Genomic DNA, 16531 nt, shown 5'->3' with positions numbered 1-16531 from the left:
GTATGAATTAGAAGTTGGAAACAAGGGATAGAAAGTAGTGTACATAGAGCTGTTGTAGTAGAGGACAGTGAAAAATGCAATGTGGCTAGGTTAGGATTTTAAAAATGTTAACTAATGATAGTGATATGTGGAGGTTCAAAAATGTTAAGTTGGTGCAGATTTAAATATTGTAAAAGATAGGAAAGTAGTTTAGAGGAGGCAGAGAGATGAAATAACATTAACGTGGGCGTATAGGGACATATCTAGGGGTTTTGTAGGTAATGGAGTAATTCCGATTTGGATAATTGTTTTCTATTTGTCTTAACTGAAGGAATATTGATTTTCATATTTTGGAGATGCGATGCGAGTGAAGGGCATCACCTGTGCCATGTGATTTATATGTAGAAGCAATTTGTCTTGGGAGTGAAGCTATCTAGATGAAGGATATAGGTGCAGAATGTTGTGTTAGGCAGGACATTTAGTGGGTTTATGTATTGTTGAGTAGCAAGAAGCTGTGAGTGTGCAAGACTGCAGTCTAGTTTGAGCCAGTTTAGCTACCTGGGGAATATGCAATGATGACATTTATGTGGGTAGTTTGTGGCAAGAAGCAGTGTTCAAGTTTAGCTTTTAGTGTAACCTGTAAGTGAAGATAAGAGATGTAAAGGGGAGAATTGATGGGCAGATGCAATTGTTTTCTTGACAGATGCAATTGTTTTCTTGACAGTCACAGAGGAAGTGCCATGTTGTGCTCTGTATAGAGCACCTAGTTTTTAGTTGGTTCTTTTTATGGTTTGGTTAATGTGGATGTCAAATTTAATGAAGTTGTCTGTTATACCTAGTAGCTTGGTGTTTGGGACAAATTCTGCTGATGCATTTCTGTAGGAGATGTCTAAGTTATCAACACTGATGGATTTGGGGGTGAATTTTAGGATTTAGTACTAGTTGGGAATTAACACATGTAAAGTTCATATGTAACTAATCAATCTGTTACTATCACTTGCAGTCCAGTTTTTAAAACAAAGTGCCATTAAAAAGTACAATTTGAAGTCCCTTTTAATAGTTGTCAGTTATGTAGTTTTATAGTGAAAGATCCACATTGTCTCATTGTAGTATCATTCTGGATTGTCTGATCCAAGTGGATCCAACCTCTGCACCTTCTTCTAAAGCTGTGGATCCAATGCTCTTGACTCCTCCCGTACTCATAATTCCCTCCTTTCTACTAAAGTACGAGTTTGGTGAGTTATAGCTAAAAACAGATTCCCCTTAGGGTTACCACCTGTCCCACTTTGTGAGGGACAGTCCCTCTTTGGGCAGTTGTGTCCTGTAAAAAATTGCAAGTGTCCTGAGATTTAGGACAAAATTATTTCCTATATTTTATATAATACTTGCATAAAACAGTTTTCTATCTGAAAACCTAAATGTTATAAGAAACAGAATAAGCAATTAAAATGATTCAAGAATAAGCTTTTATTTAGGCAAAAAAAGTGAAGTTCTGTCCTTTGTACTGGTTGTGGGTATGTTTTGTCCTGCAAAAGCTGACGTTTGTACCAAAAATATCCCACTTTAGGCATTTAAAAGGTGGGAACTCTAATTACCCTCCTATAAATGAAAAAAAAGCCTTTGGATACCACATATGAGAGAAATGCCAATACTACAGTAAGGTACAGAAAAACTTTAACAGACAGGGTCTTTGAGGTCTTTCTGGTCACCAAAAGTGGTCAGTGACCATATTGGAAGGGGGGAGGGATATTGAACCAAACGCAAATGACTGGTCTATCATTATGAAAAGTACAGGACTTATCTGATGTAGATTTTCATTTAATTCAACCTCTGGGGCAGATTCCTAAGCTGTGAAAAGCACCTTGGTAGCATCAAGGAAGGACCTTCCTTAGTATAGTGCAATCAAGAGGAATGCACTCTGGACTGCACATTTCATTTAAGTGATACAAAAGTGTGAACAGCAACATGTGGCTGCTGCTCAGTCATCAATGGAGACTCATGAATGCGGTAGAAATAGTTATTGCCCTTGTACAATGGCCTTTGGTTTTGCATGTATGGCTAAATACTTTTCATTATAAACAAAAGCAATGCAGTCCTACAGCCATTTGGAAATTGTGACCTTTGATATGCTTTTCCTCAATTTCACTTTAGATAAGGATATGAATAGTTGATCTGACTTTGATATCCTTGGTTCATTGAAAACAGTATCTGAGCTCTCTGAACATCTAGCATGTGTAGGATATATTCACTTTTTATTTGAGACCCTGGGAAAAAAGACTGGCAAATCGATTAAAATTCACCTTGGATGTCACTTTTGCTAAGAAAGAATAATGAGTTCTCAAGGCCACCCTGTCTTTATGAAAAATGAGATGGTGGTTTGCAAAAACGAAAACTAATTCTGAGATCTGTATGGCAGATACAATTGTAACAAGAAAAACAGTTTTCTGTGAGTTCTCTGTGAGAAATACTTGAAATCTACTAAAGCTGCTGGTTCCAAAAGGTATTTGGGCCAAGGCTTGAAGCATAAGTGATTTCCCATGAGGAACCTGATCCACGATTGGTGAGGTTTGAGTAAGAAAGCACCACTAAGGAAAACTTTGGAGATTTTTAGACTGCAGAGGTGTCATTATGCCCTATGTAAAAAATTGATTTGGTTGCCATCGGCACTTTGATAGTGGAGAAACTGGACCCTTTTTGAAAAAGTTCTGATAGAAACTCTGAAATCAACAAAAGAGGTGCAGAAAATGGATCTGATCTTTTTGATGAAGCCCATATAGAAAATTGTTTTCATTTGCTTTGGTATGTCTTTTTGGTAGACTGTTTTTGAGAGGCAAAAATAATGTGGACCACCGAAGAAGATAGCCTGGCATATCTGGCTATTAGAATTGAAGGAAATCTGCAGTTAACTTTAGGGCTTTTACATCCTGAAGAGGCAGTCCAGATGGGTAACTCAGAGAAGGTCTGAACTATAATCAAATATCCAATAAGGGTATCAAATGAGGCTAAATGAAGGGGAACCAAACCTGCTGGGGCCAAAGTGGAGCAATGAGAATCACCGTAGTCTTGCATATTCTGGCTTTCTGAATGAATATCGTCAAAAGTAGTATCTGGAGGTTAGTGTAGAGGAGACCCAGGGGCCAATTGTGAACTACAGCATCCCTCAGTGACTGTGCTTGGAGGGATTAGGACAATGTAACTACAGCACTTTTTGTTCAGGTATAAGGCAAAGACATTGCCGCATGGTTGGGCCCAGTAGATGAATTTTTTCACAACTGAGACACCACTCATGAGTTGGTAGAATCAACCTGCTGAACTTGTCCACTAGCACATTTCTTTTCCCCGGGATGTGCATTGCTATTGGAAAACTTATGGGAAGACATCGCTTCTTGCAACATACTCTCATGGCCTCCTGGCAAAGTGGGTATGATCATATTCCCCTTTGTTGATGTTCCAGACCACTGCCATATTGTCTGCATGGATATCACACCCTTGGAGGAAGTGCTGAAAAGCCTGCAGTGCTAGGAGGACAACTCTCATCACCAAGAAATTAATGTGAAGGTTGGTGTCTTGGGGTGGCCAAGTACCTTGAACCATCTTCATCTCAAAATGCCCCACCCCAACCCTAGAAGGTAAGCATCCATGGTTGTGTCCCTGAGTTTTTGTGGGGAAAAATTATTCTCCATTACTGATGGAGAGGTTATCTACCATTTGATATGTTCTCTGCAAGCTTGCATGAAATATTGATATGGAGAGGATGTTGGCTTTGTAACTATTGAACTGAGTCCACTATAATAGTCATGTGGTATCTTGTCAGGGGACTAGTATAATGGTAGAAGCCATCAAATGTAACAAAGAATCAACCTTGCTTGAGGAAAGAACTGCTGAATAACCTGAGCGGCCACAAGGCATAGTGAGTACTCAAGTATGGCAATTTGAAGGACGGTGTTGATGTGACATCCTTTAAACCTCTGGGACATAGTTGGCTTTCCAGTTGATTGACTGATCCCTAGTAACTGTAGTAACTGTACAAGGTGGAGCAATACCTCATGTTGTACCAGTAGAACCTTATTATCAACAGGAGCCAGTCATCTAGGTACGGGAACACCTAGATCCCTTGCAGCTGGAGATGTGTTGCTACAACTGCCATAACTTTTGTGCATACCTGGGGGGGATTGTGGTTGGACCAAAGGGCAGTACTGTGAACTAAAAATGATTGGCTGCCAGATGGAAATGGAGAAATCTCCTGGATTGTCTGTTTTTGATTGTGTCTGTGTGTCTGTCTGTCATTGAAATGGCAGAGGTTCAAAATCTGCCTGAGTTCCCCTGTCGTCCTGAATTTAAAAAGAACCTGGAATACACTGTGGATCCTAACTGTTCTCGGGGAACCTGTTGGGTGAATTACTTTTTTTGTTTTCTAGCAACTTTTCCACCTGACTGGGTAGAACATCTGGAATGTAGCTTCCTTTTTGGAGGTAAGAAAAGGGAATGGTATACAATGGTTATCTTTAACATCAGGAATACAGTGTAATGTGTTGTCAGGCCAGCAGGTGTAAGGATACCCCCGACTGCCTCCAGAGTGCAGCAGTTGGGTAACCCGTTAGGAGAGCTGGTAGACTCTCTTGATGAAAGGACTGTGGAACCCCTGGTTATGCAATATGCCTCTGCCCCTAAGGCAATGTCTATTTCAGCTGTCTTTCCCTCTTCCTCAAGGGAACATCTGTCTGCAGGAGTGTTCTGGTGAAAATCCTGTGATTTTTATGAACCACATCTTACAACCCCTTTGGTTCCTAGAGAAAGTTATCTGTGGAATGAAGGGGATTCCAATGGCAGATAGGGTTTTACCAACCTGTTCAGTCCTAAGCATCTCTGTCTTTTGGTCCACAGAGTGGAACCATTGCATGGGGCATTAATGAAAGACATCTTAAGGCTTTAAACAAAATCGCTGAGACCTTCCATGCATGCCAGCACATAGTAATGCCTGTGCCTGCTCCTCTGGCTGTACCACCACCTGGCTATATTAGCAGTGCATTGCAAGGTAGACAATTGAGGATCCACTGCTTTAACATCCACTGGTATGTTACCAACAAGGTACTTGGTTAGCTCCTTGTTCAGGTCCCCTTTGAAAGTGTGATATGTGCAAGGTAATTCACCTCTCTGTGCGAGGGTCAGTGAAGCATAGTTCCATCTCTCCATTCTGTGCAGCACCCCTGACTCCCTGTTTTCATGATGAACAAAAGAACTTTCCTCGGGTAGTTCCTCTTTTGTGGCTTCTGTTACCATGATGTCTACTGGTGGCCCTTTACTCCAGTGTTTCCTGTTCTTTATACTAAAATCCCATCTGGCCTCCTGCATATAGGTTACACTACATCAGGGTCCTTCCATCTCCACTGTACATCAAGATGTATGAAGGCATCTGTGGTTGCTACCACCCAGGACACAAGTGAGTCAGTACTAAGTACCTCAAGGAACACACATTTATCCATTGTCATCAGAAGTGATGCCCTGTAGAGGAGCCTTAACCTTCATCCCAATCTGTGTATTCAGTTACTGACTCTGAGTTAGTCTAAGCATTTGCAAATCTCTTCTAGGACCTTGTCTCTGAAGAACCTTAGGAATTTGGTCCAAATCAGACTAGGAATTCGAATGGCGAGTATCCCTGTAGGTGTAAAGGTACTGACTATCTCCACTGATCTGAATAAAAGGAGTAAGTATAGAGGTTCCATTGGGAGTTGGGACTGATCCAAGAAGGCAGTATCTGCCTCCTTGATCTAGCCAAGACCTATTCAAAAGCCATGAAGCCTGACACCATAATTGGAGTCAAGGAAATGTTCCCCCTTTTCAAGGATATGGAAATGTTCCCCCTTTTCAAGGACATGGAAACTATCCCAGGCCCAATGGGAGTCAACTCTGAAGATGACCTCCTATCCAAGCTTTAGGGAGTTCAGGCACCAAAAACTTGGGAGTTAGCTCCCCCGCTTGTACTCTGGCACCTTCGTTTATTTTTTATTTTTATTTATTTTTTTTTTCCTCTTCAAACTCGTCAATCCGAGAGAATCTGAATAGAGAGAGTAAATTATGTCAGAGTTCCTCAAGCTGTCTGGTGCACCAGGAGGGTTCAGATCCATGGATACCAGATCTGAAGGACTGACCAGTACTGAAGAAAAGGGGAGGGGTTAGTTGCACCTGTACCTAGAGTGCCATATGGGGAAAGGAGAACCAGCAGCTGCATTAGTGTCCTCTAGTTACATCATTATTTGAGCGACATCCATCTCGGTGAGGCTTCTGGTGGACCAGGCCAACCTCGTTGATGCCATCAGTGGAACTATGGAGTACTGTCTCCTGTAATATGGTTGAATGAAGTCTAGTACTCACTGGCTCCAGCGAGAATCTCTGTTGAGGCAAGGGAGATCGGATCTGAGCAGCTGGTAGATCCAATTTCCTTGGAGTCTTGGGTGCTGCATCTGAAAGCCCGGTCACATCTGAAGACCTTTTCCTAGCCTTCTTGTTTCTAATAACTTCTCCATTCTGCTGCATGGGGAGGTTTGAAGTTGAGGCTGGTCTTGGAGTACTAGACATGAGTTGAGATGATGACCCTGTTTGAATGGGGAGTAAGCATTTAAGTACAGGTTTTTCCTTCTGACCTTGATTGGCCATGGACCCGAAGGACGCAAAAACATCAAAATTTGGTTCTAGATGGGAGTCAAAATGACTTGAGTGTGGGTCTTGAGGTGGAATTTTGTGCCCACAAACTTGGGAATCTTTTGACATGAGGAAAAAAAAATCACTGTACAACATTAAGCACAACTAGAAAAAAACTGAAGGAATATCCATAACTACTTTCGTAAATATTTCTCTATATAACAATGTATTTCTAAATATAACAATGTATTTCTACATATTTTGTTAGAAACTAACTTTAGAGAATAATTTAATTATTTTAGCTAACAATGCATATGATCCTAATACTAACACTGTCAATTAACCACACCTGTAAATTTTTAACACAAAGGTTAAAGAGTTAAAGGGAGACAAACTAGTGATACTTGAAAGACACTTTCTCTTAATGTGACACTATAGAGCCCTTGGAACACAAGTGTGATAAGTTCAGGTAGCAAAAGAGATCTGAGGTACTATAATAGAGAGAAGGGAATTATGGGTAGGGAAGGAGTCATAGCCTCAGATCCTCTTCTTTAGAAGTCACCTAGGTCAGTACCAGTTGGGTCAATGACCCAGAGGTTGACCCTGCCTAAGATAAAGAACATCAGATTCTAATATTAAATGGTAATTGTATCTTTAAAGATTGTGTGTATCCATAAATCTCAGAAAAAAAATACTATAAGCCAGATTCATAAAGGTTACAACACTGTGCACTTTTAGAATTCAGGAACATAGCCAGCCTTAGGCATAGGCCAACTAGGTGGCTGCCTAGGGCGCCACTCTAGCAGGGGTGCTTTTTCAGTGTTTGGTGTAGGTAGACCAGGATGGGTGCACTAGGTGGTGTGGTGGGTGGTGCCGTGGAGCCCTTTTGCCTAGGGAACCAGTTGACCTAAGGCAGCTCCTATGTCAGTCTTACCACAATGTTTGTTTTCTCTATTCACTCAAAGGTTACATTTGTGGTACCTTTATGAATCCTGCCTTGTATCTTTATATGCAGATGATGCAGAGTTAGAATTACCATTGTTGCACTTGTTTAAGAGGTCTCAACTTTAAAGCATCTTACAAAGTAATACTATTAAGACCTGAGGGTGATTTTCCATAAAGAGCTAGGTATCACTACAGCACCCTGTTTTCAAGCCTGCAATCAGTCTGACCCCCCCCCCATAGTCGAAATTAATTTGCTGAGTCACAAAGCAAATAAAGTTTTATGTGGAATAAACCTGACTGATTATGCTGCTCATTTAGTATTGCCAGTTCCTAGAGCACATCAACTTCATGACTTTTTACCCATGTAGAAGCTGTTGTAGGTGGTACTTAGCAGTGTACTTTTTGAATTGCAATTAAAATGCTTTTTGGAGCTGTAGATCTTACCAACATTAACAAGATGGATACAAGGTCCTTCTCAGTTAGGGACAAACTTTGACTAAGCTTATGGCCAAAGGGGACCATCGAAGCTCAGCCACATCACCCAGTACTGATGGGAGATTAGCAGTGTTCCCAGTATGTTGACATTTTGCTCAAACACCTGGTGAAAATTTGCAGTCACCCATCCAATAATCCAGACTACTTTTAAATCATAAGAGTAACTGCATCTTATTCCAAATACTAAGGATCCATTAGGGTGGCTAGCTGTCACTCCACCTGGGGGTGCTGATGTGTCCGTATAGGTTTAGGTTTCTAGAATGAGTAGTGTCTTTACCACTGGTTCTGTTTAGGTTAAGCTAAGGATAAGGCATATGGAGAGTTGCATGAGAGATTGGACACTAAAGAGGGAGAAAAGGACCTGTACCGATTGGCTAGACAGAGGGACAGAGCTGGGAAAGATGTGCAGCAAGTAAGGGTGATAAAGGATAGTGAGGGAACGGTACTCGCAAGAGAGGAGAATGTGTTGAGTAGATGGAAACAGTATTTTGAGAGGCTGATGAATGAAGAGAATGAGAGAGAGAGAAGGTTGGAGGATGTGGGGATAGTGAATCAGGAAGTGAAACAGATTAGCAAGGAGGAAGTAAGGACAGCTATGAAGGGGATGAAGAATGGAAAGGCTGTTGGCCCAGATGACATCCCAATGGAAGCATGGAGGTGCTTAGGAGAAATGGCAGTGGAATTTTTAACTAGATTGTTTAATGAAATTTTGGAAAGTCAGAGGATGCCTGAGGAGTGAAGAAAAAGTGTTTTGGTACCTATCTTTAAGAATAAGGGTGATGTGCAGAGCTGCAGTAACTACAGAGGGATAAAATTGATCAGTCACAGCTTGAAGTTATGGGAGAGAGTAGTAGAAGCTAGGTTAAGAAGGGAGGTGATGATTAGTGATCAGCAGTATGGTTTCATGCCAGGAAAGAGCACTACAGATGCGATGTTTGCTCTGAGAGTGTTGATGGAGAAGTACAGAGAAGGTCAGAAGGAGTTGCATTGTGTCTTTGTAGACTTGGAGAAAGCATATGACAGGGTGCCTAGAGAAGAGTTGTGGTATTGTATGAGGAAGTCAGGAGTGGCAGAGAAGTATGTAAGAGTGGTACAGGATATGTACGAGGGTAGTGTGACAGTGGTGAGAACTGCAGTGGGAGTGACAGATCCATTTAAGGTGGAGGTGGGATTACATCAAGGATCAGCTCTGAGTCCTTTCTTATTTGCAGTGGTGATGGACAGGTTGACAGATGAGATCAGACAGGAGGCCCCATGGACTATGATGTTTGCAGATGACATTGTGATCTGTAGTGAGAGTAGGAATCAGGTTGAGGAGACTCTGGAGAGGTGGAGATATGCTCTAGAGAGCAGAGGAATGAAGGTCAGCAGGGCTAAGATGGAATGTGTGTAAATGAGAGGGAGGGTAGAGGAATGGTGAGGATGCAGGGAGTAGAGTCGGTAAAGGTGGACGAGTTTAAGTACTTGGGATCAACAGGTCAGAGTAATGATGAATGTGGAAGAGAGGTGAAGAAGAGAGTACAGGCAGGGTGGAATGGGTGGAGAAGAGTGTCAGGAGTGATTTGTGACAGACTGGTACCAGTAAGAGTGAAAGGGAAGGTATACAAGACAGTAGTGAGACCAAGCTATGTTATATTGGTTGGAGACAGTGGCATTGACAAAAAGGCAGGAGTCAGAGCTGGATGTGGCAGAGTTAGATGTTAAGATTTGCACTCGATGTGACTAGGATGGATAGGATTAGGAATCAATGTATTAGAGGGTCAGCTCATGTTGGACAGTTTGGAGACAAAGCAAGAGAGACAAGATTGCGTTGGTTTGGACATGTGCTGAGGAGGGATGATGGGTATATTGGGAAAAAGATGCTAAGGATGGAGCTGCCAGGTAAGAGGAAAAGAGGAAAACCCTAAGATAAGGTTTATGGACGTGGTGAGAGAGGACATGCAGGCGGTTGGTGTGACAGAGCAAGATGCAGAGGATAGGAAGAAATGGAAAGAGCTGATCCGCTGTGGTGACCCCTAACGGGAAAAGCCGAAAGATGATGATGATTTGAGTGGACTGGAAACCACAAATTTGTCCAAGGGTTTCCACCTGTGTCCCTCATTGACAGGGGTGACAGGTGCTGACTGCAGTGTCTTTTTTGGGATAAACCCCTAGCTGAGCTTGGAAGGGCCCCAGGGCCATTATCCTAGTAACCTCTTGTGATCCCAGAATATTGTTGAGATTCACTTAAGTATTGTTTTTTTTTTTTAATTTTGGAAAGTGCTGAAAGGACTTTGTCCAAACTGATCTCAGGAGGGGGGATTGTGAGGGGGAGTGACTGCAATGAAAGGGAGGGTAGATAGAATGAAGAATATTAGCAATGTCCTTTGGGTCAGAGAATGATGTGCCCATTGGAGATGAGGCGAGTAGAGTGTTGTAGTTTACTTCTAAGCTTCCTAATATAGATGATAAAGGCCTTATGGTTGTCTTGAATTGGTTGCAATCCTAAGTTCTTTAATGGCTGTACATTTCCTTATAATAAGTTTGAGAGACTGACAAGTTTTAAATCTTCTGTTATAATGAAGTGGACATCTTTGATAGCTAGGAGCCATTTATTAGAGTTTTTCATGTGATAATGCAGCATGTGGATATGATTCTAAATTTGCCATTAAGCTTACTTTGGCTTGATATGGCTTAAAACACATGTACAATACCAAACTCCAAACTGAGAATGTTTGTATTGACCTTGGATGTTAGGTCAATAATCTCCTTTGGTCATCATGTAACAGCAGAAGTCAGTCTTGCTTAGATTTTCATATTCCACTGGCAATTAGCTGAACCAAAGAGATCATTGTCCCATTATATTCAGCATTGATTTGGCCTATAATTGAATACAGTACCCACTTTGGCATGTATCTCACTAAAGATATTAAACTAGGAGGAGTTTCCAAATTGAGATCACTGGCTTAAAAGTAAGATACCCAAAAAGACTGAAGCACTGTCCCTTTATTCAATATCTTACAGACTCTTGAGGGAGGATCTGTGTCTTGTCTTCTGTGTCACTGGGGGTACAGTGGTCCCGGATCTCTTGCATCTTTGCAAATTAAATCCAACAAATGCCAGAATCGGGGATATAAATTTTCATCATCAGGTAAATAAGCATGCTGAAGACAGGTTCATTACTCAGTACTGTCACAATTCCTGGAATAGACGGCCATTGCAAGTTAAATCTTGTGATACACTATCTTCATTCAAATAGAAACTTTATTGTATGGGTATTAACAAATTTGCCCCTGGCTTGACTGGCCTTAATGATCCCAAGACTTTGTTGCCTTTTGTTTCCTATGATAAAACAGCAGCATGAATGAAAAACACACTTGTAAGTGCCACACAGTTTTTAGCATGTCAACTCACTTCATCCATTAAAGAAAACTTCAGTAACTGTTTTAAATTATAACGCTCAATTTTTTTTAAAATGCGGAATTCACCCAAAACCTTAATGTTACCATTGACCATTAAGCATTTCCTAAATGTCAATAATAATAGATCTGATGTTGTCCAACTCATTCCATTAACCCTGAGGGACTCTGTTCCTTTCCTCAGAGCCACCTTCTCGCTGCTTGAGAATCCAAACCTGAGCTCCTCCTACCTACCCACATTGGCCCACTCCCCTACACTACCTTCGAGCTCATTTGCCACACTGTGTTCAGCAGTGAGTTCCACTTCTGAGTTTTTCTCTAATTTTTGGCTTTCTCCTACCCTTCTGTATTTTTCTGATTAGCCCTCGGGTTTTTTCTCCATTGGGTTTTTCTAGCTTAAGTTTCTCCCCAGGCTCTGGCTGATAGGAGAGGCAAGCTTATTTTAAAGGGCTTGCTTCCTCCTTCTGCCACCTTGGGGGTTTCTTTCCTCATCAGGGGCTCAACCCCTGGCTAAGAAGCCTAAAGATGTCTAGGAGTTCAGGAGACGCCCGTGCGGTCCTCCTTGGGACCTCCACGGAAGAAAGTCTTCTCTTAGCTCTTACCACCGCCTCTTCGCTGCCTCATTCCTCCTCCGAGGCTGTGGGGTAGAGTTTTTTCCCCAGTTTTGCTCCAGCTATGTTGGAGCTGGGGTCTTCTTTGCCAGTGCCTCCTAGAAGATCTCCGATCCATTCCCCATGGAGATCTCCCCACCCTCCCTCCGCTTAATCTAGGTCTTCCCAAAGCCTGTCTTCTACCGATGTAGATAAGCTCTTGAGGCTGTATCTTGAGAGACAGATCCAGCTGGGACTTGTCTGCCCCGTCTGCATCCAGATCTGTGAAGCTCTCCCTGTTCCAGCCCATAGCTCCTTCTCAGATTTGCCTTTGGTTTCAGAGTTGTTGGTTCTGTTGGGTCCTGGTACCGGGGTGTTGGAGCAGATAGAAATTTCTTCGCCTCCAGCATTCTCCCCGACATGCTCAGCTCCTGCTGCTTTGGTTCCAAGTGCATCTCGGAGCCATAGCTTCAAGGTCAGTTCCGGGGGGTTGACAGGTTGACTTGTACTCCAAAGACCTCAGAGCCATCCCTTCCATTTGGGGCCTCTGGCTTTGACAGCTCAGCTCAGACTCCCCCGTCAGAGTGGGAAGCCTGTTTGCTCTGGGAGGTGTCTACTCCAGTGGCTTCAGCCCCAGTGGGACAGTTCCAGGTCATTCAGAGTCCTTCCACGTTCAAGGTGGTGGGGAGGGGTTCTGTCTCTTCCCAAGACCCTCAGAGCCTACCTCAATAGGAGCCTTCCCGCTCCCACTCTAGAACTGTGCCAGGGACCTCTGAGCTACCACATGGACAGCCAGTCCCAGAAAGCCTCCACACTGTTCCCTCATTGGATCCCCAAGCTGCTTCTGATACCTCCTTGGAAGAGACTGTAAAAAGAGGCACGTGAATTCCACTACAGAATCCCTGTCCTGAGTGAGCTGCTTCTCTGTGGCTGCTACCACAACCACGGCATCTACCGGGATTCCTGTAGACCAAAGCTGTTATATTAGAGACCAACATTTACTCATGGGTCCAATAGCAGAAAGTTACTACAGACCTAACATTTACAGTATATTCAGTGGCAGCATCATCCCTTCTGTCTTGTACCAAAATTCATTTAAAACTCAAAACTAACAAACGTAATAAATGATAACAATAATCTATGACTACTATCTGTAGCTCAATCCTTAAAAATGACATGTCAAAAGTGTAACCTCGTGTCTCCTTTTAAGTAATTGTTAGTTAATACGTATTAAATAAATAGCAATTGTGATTTAAAAGGTTAAGTACATCCATAAGTCACAGAAGACTATTAAAATTTCAGACTGTTTTTAATTTTTACATGCTTCCTCCTATTCATTTTTTTGTTTGCCTTTTTTTCTTATAGGAGAACATACTTTCATGGCAGCAGTGTGGTTTCTTGCCTCATTGTATACCATCAACTGAGAGATGTCACTAGTTATTTACCAGAAGGTGTCACTTTTTTTTCTTTTAACATGTACTGTGTTGCTATTAAGGTGCCTGAGGTCAGACATTCATATATTGGAGAGAGAAGCACTAGCTGTCTAATGGTAGTGAAAGTAAATGATGGAATAAGAACATTCTAAATGGCAAACTTCAGAGTAGAAAATGTGAAACTTGCACTTTGCAAAATGATTAACTGAAGTTCACACACTGAACCAGAAGCCATTGCCAATCTTTGGCTGAAAGGTTCAGCTCAAATGCCCCCCACCACCACCACCACCACCAGTAAGCTAAAGGAAGTACCACATACCACAATCCCCCCAGTTATTACTATGCACTTTCCAAGGCCAAAACCCCTGAATCGATGGGCCCTGATAACATCACAGGATGCTTACTAAATAGCATGAAACATGACTTTTCTGGTCCACTTAAATCACTTTTCAGCTGGAGTCTACAGTCAGGTTTTGTGTCCAAGGAATGGAAGATAGCTACAGTTATTCCCCTGCACAAAGGTGGTCCAACAACTGATCTGGGTAACTACAGGCCCATAAGTGTGATCAGCCTCCTATGTAAGGCTATGGAAAGAAATCCTCCTAGACATGACAAATGGGGACACAGGTAACCTGCAAATGCTGGACCCATTATAGTTAGCATTGTTAAAGGAAGATCATGCCTATTGGATCTTGTGGACTTTTGAGTGTCACCAAAGCACTGGATGAAGGCAAGACTGCACTCTGCCTACCTTGACCTGACCAAGGCTTTTGATACAGTACCCCATTCAAGCATTATAGGCAAGCTCACTGTGTCTTTTTTTTCTTTTTCTTTCGGCTGTTCCATTAGGGGTTGCCACAGCGTATCATCTGTTTCCATATTTCCTGTCCTCCGCATCTTGCTCTGTCACACCATCCACCTGCATGTCCTTTCACCACATCCATAAACATTATCTTAGGCCTTCCTCTTTTCCTCTAACCTGGCAATTTCATCCTTAACATCCTTTTCCCAATATACCCAGCTTCCCTCCTCCGCACATGTCCAAACCAACGCAATCTCACCTTTCTGGCTTTGTCTCCAAACTGTCCAACTTGGGCTGACCCTCTAATATACTTCTTCTTTTGGCTGCTCCCATTAGGGGTCGCCACAGCAGATCAACTGTTTCCATTTCTTCCTGTCCTCTGCATCTTGCAGGTGGTTGGGTGTGACAGAGCATGTCCTCTCTCACCACATCCATAAACCTTATCTTAGGCCTTCTTCTTTTCCTGTTACCTGGCAGCTTCATCTTTGGCATCTTTTTCCCAATATACTCAGCATCCCTCCTCAGCACATGTCCAAACCAACGTAATCTTGCCTCTCTGGCTTTGTCTCCAAACCTTCCAACCTGGGCTGACCCTCTAATATACTTATTCTTAATCCTGTCCATCCTCGTCACACCCAGTGCAAATCTTAACATCTTCAGCTCTGCCACGTCAAGCTCTGACTCCTGCCTTTTTGTCAATGCCACTGTCTCCAACCCATATAACATAGCTGGTCTCACTACCCTCTTCTAAACCTTCCCTTTCACTCTTACTGGTACTCGTCTGTCACAAATCACTTCTGACACTGTACTCCACCCTGCCTGTACTCTCTTCACCTCTCATCCACACTCGCCATTACTCTGAACTAGGCATATGCAGCAACTAAAGTGACCTTAGAGGTTCCTTACAAAAAGAATGCAAGGTGTAACCAACCTGCCTTATGTGGAGTGCCGTAAAGCCCTTTCCCTCTATCTCCTATAGATTGCTGAGGGGTGATCTATACCTGGCTTACAAGACATCCGCATACCCCACACTTATGAATCCTCACACTTATGAATCTCCTGCATATTCATAAGTCCAACAGTTCCAGAAATACAAGGTCTAGGGACCTGAATTTTGTCTGTGACTGACTTGGACAAAACCTGTTGTAGAGACAGATATGTTCCAAAGACTGCCCCTCCTGTGGAACAGCCTTCCCATCCATGTGAAGCTAAGTTTATTACCCAGTTAAAGCGCAACCTAGACCAGTATATGAGGAATGGGAGATTTACACCAGGCTTGGAAACTGATGTACCTTATAGGCAGAGGTAGCTTACAAATGCCTAACCCTCAATGTCCTATTTGGATACATTACATGGTTACTCTTTTGGGAAAACTTGGCTAGGGTTAGAAAAGCCCCCTGGGCTGTTAGTCTAGTAATAATCTATGAATCTATGTATGGAAATGCCTGCTAGACAGGAAGTCTGCAGTTAAAGAAGCCAAGTGCCTATTTCCAGGACATATGTGGCCTCTATAACTAGTGTTTGTTTTTGGTAGTGTATACCAGCTTATACACTGTTGCCATCTTCAGTTACCCTCAGAAAACTGGAATTGGATTTCTGCACCCTGCACTGCTACCTTACCCCAATATGTATGCTAATTTTTTTCTATGCATCATAAAGCCTGACTTAAACAGCACATACATTAAAGTAGATTTCATTTTTATCTTAAAAGATTTGGTGGTGTTGCACTTTAACTATTGATGTTCTTCGTGTTTCACTGTTGCAGTCATCACATTTGGGTTATCTGCTTGCAGTAGCCCTCAGTCAGCCTGATTATCAAAGTCTTGGGTCCTGCATCGGTTGCTGTCTCATCTTCCATGACATCAGCTAGTCAGGGGTATAAAGCATGCAGCCGACGCCATTTTATCTGTCTTTCTTGCCGTGCGGTGCCTGAACCAGAAGCAGTTCACAAGTGCCGGTCGGCAGTCTCCTGAAATTTTCATTAGTTTCAGAACCGAAGTCTTCAACTAAGCTAATTACCCCATTGGGGAAACTTTTTTTTGTCTTGCTCTCAACTGATGTTAGTAAAAGTTAATAATTGTATTTCTTGTGGAAAGCAAATGCCTCAAAGATTTCCATTCATACTGCGTTCCTTGCTTAGGCCCAGACTACGACATACCTCGCTGTCCATTTTGTGCCCTATTTAATCAACTAACTATTCGTCTGTTTTTACGCTTCTAAATATTTTGGTACTCTGTTCAATTATCCAGA

The 16531-nt window shown here is 42.4% G+C and overlaps 1 protein-coding gene across 2 annotated transcripts in view; it reads left to right on the top strand.

The window, feature by feature from the left end:
* Positions 1-16531, top strand: part of SAT2 (spermidine/spermine N1-acetyltransferase family member 2) — a 302999-nt gene that overhangs the window by 209886 nt on the left and 76582 nt on the right. The window lies entirely within an intron of this gene.

Source organism: Protopterus annectens, chromosome 7.part0 (assembly GCF_019279795.1).
Source record: "Protopterus annectens isolate FY-2018-M chromosome 7.part0, PAN1.0, whole genome shotgun sequence".
Taxonomy (NCBI): domain Eukaryota; kingdom Metazoa; phylum Chordata; order Ceratodontiformes; family Protopteridae; genus Protopterus; species Protopterus annectens.
The sequence above is the reverse complement of the archived record's forward strand: the minus strand, read 5'-3'. Positions and strand labels throughout refer to the sequence as shown.